The sequence below is a fragment of the Caretta caretta genome, chromosome 7, assembly GCF_965140235.1.
Source record: "Caretta caretta isolate rCarCar2 chromosome 7, rCarCar1.hap1, whole genome shotgun sequence".
NCBI lineage: Eukaryota > Metazoa > Chordata > Testudines > Cheloniidae > Caretta > Caretta caretta.
The window spans coordinates 84,519,214-84,525,213 of record NC_134212.1 but is presented as its reverse complement, the minus strand read 5'-3'; the positions used below and the strand labels follow the sequence as shown (position 1 = coordinate 84,525,213).

Genomic DNA, 6,000 nt, shown 5'->3' with positions numbered 1-6,000 from the left:
TCTTTGGAGCCTTTCCTGCAGTCAAAGCACTGGAGCTGGAAACGGTGACAGAGATGAGCAGCTGAAGCCTCTTGATAGGCAGAGGGAAGGTGGAAACTGAAGAAATCAGCATACGATAGGCCATCCTTGCTTTTCCTATGCACAAGACCAGCCTGTCGCAATAATCACAGATGGCATGACACCTAGCAGATTATGCATGTTGCTACCAGAGGCTCAGACATGAAAGGGATCAACCAAGGGCATCATTTTTTTTCCCTTGGAAAAGTTTTAAGTTTCTTTTTGAGGGAAGCAGCAATCCTTGAAAATGGCATTAGAGTACATCGTCTCCCTGAAGGCTACTGCACCGTGCTGCTGCAAATCACTCTAAACCACATGGCAGTACACTGTCTCCAAGCTCCGAAACCAGAACAAAGCATGCCCTTCCCTAAAATAGCCAATTTACACATTAGCACTGACCCGATTCAGTGGCTATTAAGTGAAATAGAGTCACAAGCAGGTTAATAAGTCAGCCCAAACAAGTGTAAAGAGATTTCAAGTGGCAGAAAAGGGCATTCTGTGAGATAACCTTAGCCAGGTAGGTGAGGCTCCTTAGCATTCCACCCCTCCCAGGATTGTAGAGGTGTTCCCTTATCTAGAGTATCATAGAAATGTAGGGTTGGAAATGACCTCGAGAGCTCATCAAGTCCAGCCCCCTGTGCTGAGGCAGGACCAGGTAAATACACATCATCCCCCTCCAATGATGGGGATTCCACAGCCTTCTTTGGAAGCTTATTCCAGACCTTCACAACCCTTATAGTGAGAAAGTTTTTCATAATATCTAACTTAAATCTCCACTGCTGCAGATTAAGCCCATTACTTGTTCTCCTACCATCAGTGGTTATGGAGAACAGTTTATCACAATCTTCTTTATAACAGTCCTTAACATATTTGAAGACTATTATCAGGTTCCCCCTTAGTCTTCTTTTCTCAAGCCTAAACATGTCCAGTTTTTTTAAACTTTCCTCATAGGTTAGGTTTTCATTTTTGTAACCCTCCTCTGGGCTCTCTCTAAGGAAAGAAATTAGGTTGGTTTGGCATGAATACTTCTCAGGGACAATGAAAAGTTAAATAAACATATGGGGGACCTAGGCTTGCACTCAGCCAAACATGGTTTTCAGTCTGCTAAGTGACTAGTATGCAGAACTTAATCCTCTGGTTTAAGAATTGCTCATCTGCACAGGGGTGTGTCACAGGGAGGGCTTTTTCCTCCTTAACTTGGTGTGCCAACCCTGTAGTTTCACAATATTTTAAGGCCCTAGCTCCTGGAGTCAGGTGATTACGTGAGCATCTCCGCTTTCAGATTGGCAGAGAAAAAACTTGAAAACATGACTCAGTGTATCCTAAAGGCTCAGAGACCAGAAGGCACCAAAAGAGAACATAACATGTACTGTTTTGTTTAAAATTTCATGATTTTTTGAGGGCTGACTCATGGTTTGTTTATTTTTATGCTTAGAGATTCACAATATTTCCATTCCAAAATAAAGCCATCCCCTTCTGGGGTGTAAGCATAGCTTCCAAATAAAGAATGCTCTTCTTCCTCTGCGCTTCAGATCCATGAGATAAATAAAATCACTGTCTTTCTCACTCTCACCTTAGCTGCTGCTTCTTACTGGCTGGTACATCAAGCAGTGGGCCCTGCTTGCCTGATGACTTCCAGATGCCTTGCCCTCTCCTGCCTGGCCCCTGCCAACAAGAACAGGAGAGGGAGTGGTTTGTAAGCAGGATTTTTCTTGAGTGGGCCCCAGTGCATAGACTCCTTTAGAGATCCTGACAGGCAGTATGTCCCATCACTGTGCAGCAGGGATATAGCTCAAGTACAGAAACACCTGACCCTCTTGTGAATAATTTTGTATCAAATGCTTGGTAAGGACTGAACAGGCCTTGGGATCATCACTGGTTATCACCACTTATTGATCATATTGACCACTTCTTGTTTTTGTACAAAGAAGACAGGTGAAAGTATGCTGAAGCTAGCCCTTCCTTTATTCATTAGTGCATAAAAACAAAGATTTTCTATGGGAGTAAAAGAGAAAGTCATCTCTCTGGATGCTTGTAAAGAATCCAAAATAAAATAATCCCAATTCTCATCCAAAGCTAATAGAGAAAACATCAATATGGAATGAGGGAGCATCAGAATAGAACTTTGGATCAATTAATAACCAGATCATTACTGCTTATTTATCCCTTATTAACTCTGGACTTCACCATCTGATTTAATTTTAATATTGTCTTAATAAGCATACGTGAAAAGTTATTTAATCTGCCCATGAAACATATTAGACATGGGGTTGAATTAATGGTATAAAGAATTCTTCCCATTTAAAATCAAACTGCGCTATGGAAGACCACCACCATCCATGAGAATTAACATGCCAAAGCATAGGTCATTAAGACAATCACAAACAGCACGCAGCTCTTTGGGGGCTGCGAATGTTTACTGGAGGTGAGAATGGCTGAACTAGAACTGCACCCATTACTACAATGTGTGAATGGAATTGAGGAAAGGCAATGTCGGCATTAATGTCACTCCGGTGTGTGAATAAATCACCTCCCTGAGTGACGTAAGTTACACCAACATAAGTGCCATTGTAGACATTGCCTCTCCTATCAGGTGTGTTGCATGCAGGGCTGTGCGATCCTATGGATGTATTGGAAATGCCAAATAACCATGGATAAGAATGGAGTTAAGGTACCAATATGGTTGAACTCAGGGCTGGATATCAGTCAGGATCGGTCACTGATTCCCTCTGTGGCCTTAAACAAGTCACTTAACATCTCTATGATTTGGTTGTAAGATGAGAAGGGACATAAAATACTAAGGATTCATTGGTGACAGACATTCAAACTGGGTTTGCCTGGGAATGGATCAGGCAGAAGCCAATGTATTGTTTAATTGTACCACCCAGCCTGTGCCCTACCTTCCATCTTCAGCTGGTAACTACACTTTTCTGACTTTGTGGGTACTAATATAGTATTTGGTTCTGTGGAACACTGGTCCAACTCTTATGGAGAGAGGGGGCTGTAGTGTTTTGGTGGCCTCCACTTCAGTAAAAGGAGGACCAATCTTCTCAGGGACAGGAAATGTAGACTAATCAGGAGGGTGTTTAATAAAGAGGGTAAAAATAGGGATGATTTGAGCACTCAGCACAAAATGGAGCTGTTGAGAAGAAAATTAATCAAGGAATCAAAGGACGTGAAGAGAAGATATTCTTTAATTGCTAGCAGCCTGGTAACAAACCAGAGGAATTGAAATTGCTCATTTATAAGTGTAAATTTAATCTAGGTGAAAACTGGTGCGGTGGTTCCCATAATAGGAATGTTAAAATCAGTGATTATAACCTATTTAGGAAGGATTGAGTGGGCAAAAAGGGAATGGGAGTAGCACGCTATGTCAAAAATGGCATTACTTGTTTCCGAATCACTGATTACTCAGAAGAAAATGATCTTGAATGTTTATGGATCAGCATCATAACAGATAAAGCACATGATGGAGTATTAGTTGGTGTATGCTACAGACCACCAATTAACAATTGGGAACAGGATGACCAATTCTTTATGTACCTATCTATAATGTGTAATGTTGGGGAGGAAATCTGCATGATCATGAGGGATTTCAATTTGAGTGACACATGCTGGAGGTCGGATGCTGTGAGGTCTAAAACGTCCAGGGAATTTCTAAATATTATAGATGGTAATTTCCTACCCCATGATGGATCCACCATATTTTTGAGGAAATTCTACATTAGACCTCATCTTGACAGAAAGAAGAATTTATTACAGAACTAAAAATTAATGGTATTTAAGTGCAAGTAATCATGATTTGATCACATTTATAATGTGTAAACAGAATGAAGTCCAGACATATATATATATATACACACATACACACTTACACTTCTTGAAAAGGGCCAGTCTCACAAAGCTGAAAATAATTATGACCCAGATCTGCTGGGAGGAAGAATGTAAACAGAAAAATCTGAATGATATTTGGGAATTGTTTAAGAACATTTTACTAGATGCCCAAAAAGCCATAATCCCACAGTCAAGGAAAACGGCTGTATTGGTTTAAAAAGTGAAGGTAGCTATAAAAAATGCCAAATAACAAATGGAAGAAAGGGGAAGTTGTAAGTAATGAATATAAATCAGGAGCTACAAATTGTAGAAAACTGATAAGGGAAGCAAGAGGATACAAGGAGAACTCTATGGCCAGCAGCATTAAGACAATAAGTGAGTTCAAGTATATTAGGAACAAAAAGAATCCAAACAATAGTATTGGTAGAATTAATAATATTGGAGAAAAGATATCAAATTAACATAGCACACATTAAATGGATTAAAAACTGGATAACTGTTAGGTCTCAAAATGTATTTGTAATCAGGGAACCATAATCTAATAGGTGTTTCTAGTGGTTCTTGGCCCTACACTATTTAACATTTTTATTAATGACTTGGAAGAAAACAAAATCACTGAAAAAGTTTGCGGATGACACAAAAATCAGAGGAGTGGTAAATAATGAAGGAAACTGGTCACTAATACAGTTTGATCTGGATCACTTGGTAAGATGGGTGCAAGCAAACAATGTGTGTTTTAATATGGCTAAATGTAAATGTATACATGTAAGAACAAAGAATGTAGGCCAGACTTGTAGGATGAGGGATTCTATCCTGGGCAAGAGTGATTCTGAAAAAGATTTGGGGGTCGTGGTGGATAATTGGCTGAAAATGAGTTCCCAATCTGATGCTGTGGCCAAAAGGGCTAATCTAATCCTTGGCTGCATAAATAGGGGAATCTTGAATAAAAGAAGAGATGTTATTTTACATCTGTATTTGGCATTGGTGCAACTACTGTGGAATACTGTATTCAATTTTGCTGTTCACAATTCATGAAGGATGTTGATAAATTGGAGAGGGTTCAGAGAAGAGCCATGAGAATTGTTAAAGGATTAGAAAACATGCTTTATAGTGATACACTGAAGGAGCTCACTCTATTTATCTTAACAAAGAGGAGGTTCAGAAATGATTTCATTAGAGTCAATAAATACCTACCTGGGGGAACAAATATTTAATAATGGACTCTTCAATCTAGCAGAGAAAGCTATAACATGATCCAATAGCTGGAAGTTGAAGCAAGACAAATTCAGATTGGAAATAAGTCATAAATTTTTAATAGTGAGAGTCATTAAACTTTGGAACAACTTAACAAGGGTCATGGTGGATTCTCCATCACTGACAATTTCTAAATCGAGATTGGATGTTTTTCTAAGAGATATGATCTAAAAACTATTTTGGAGAAGTCTATGGTCTGTTATGTCGGAGGTAAGACTAGATGATCACTGGGGTGTCACAAGTACTGAGCAGGCAAAGCTGCAGGGCCTTACTCCTGACAAAAGGTCTCTTCTGACCTTGGAATCTATGAATCCATGAACACTAACTGCCAAAGCTGACAACAGAAGCTGAAAGTGGCAAACTTTATTTAATCTGTGCTAATGAAAGCCAGAAGCTTGAGTTTCCAAAAGCCCTAGACAGTATATTATTAGCTCTTCAAAGTCTTTTACTGTGTGTTTGTACAACATCTAAAACAAGGGGGCCCCAACCCTACCTCCTGGGGGGTTTTGGTGCTACCATAATACAAATGCTGAATAATTATATTTGCCCATAGCCCAGATGTCCTGCCACATGGTGATCCTGAGCAACCTGTTCCCTAAATCAGCAGAGAGCAGCTGGCTGATACATGAACACTACAAGTGCAACAGGCTTTATCTTGTATTTGTCTGTGAAACACCATACACATTTTATAATACTATTAATAATGATATGAGCCATTCAGGTGACAGGGACTGTGCCATCACAATAAAGGAAGGGGAAGGGGGACAGGTAATCAGAAGACACATGGTAAAATAATTAAGTACAGTCCTTCACTTCTAATATTCAGGCTCCCATGGCTCTCTAGAGCAAGCAGAA

General features: G+C 39.7%; 1 long non-coding RNA gene across 1 annotated transcript in view; it reads right to left on the bottom strand.

Moving 5' to 3' along the window:
- Positions 1-1,582: 1,582 nt before the first annotated feature.
- Positions 1,583-6,000, bottom strand: part of LOC125639958 (uncharacterized) — a 47,683-nt gene continuing 43,265 nt past the window's right edge. The window contains exon 5 of the long non-coding RNA XR_007357660.2: positions 1,583-1,722. This is a non-coding gene — a long non-coding RNA (uncharacterized LOC125639958). The remainder of the gene's footprint in view (positions 1,723-6,000) is intronic.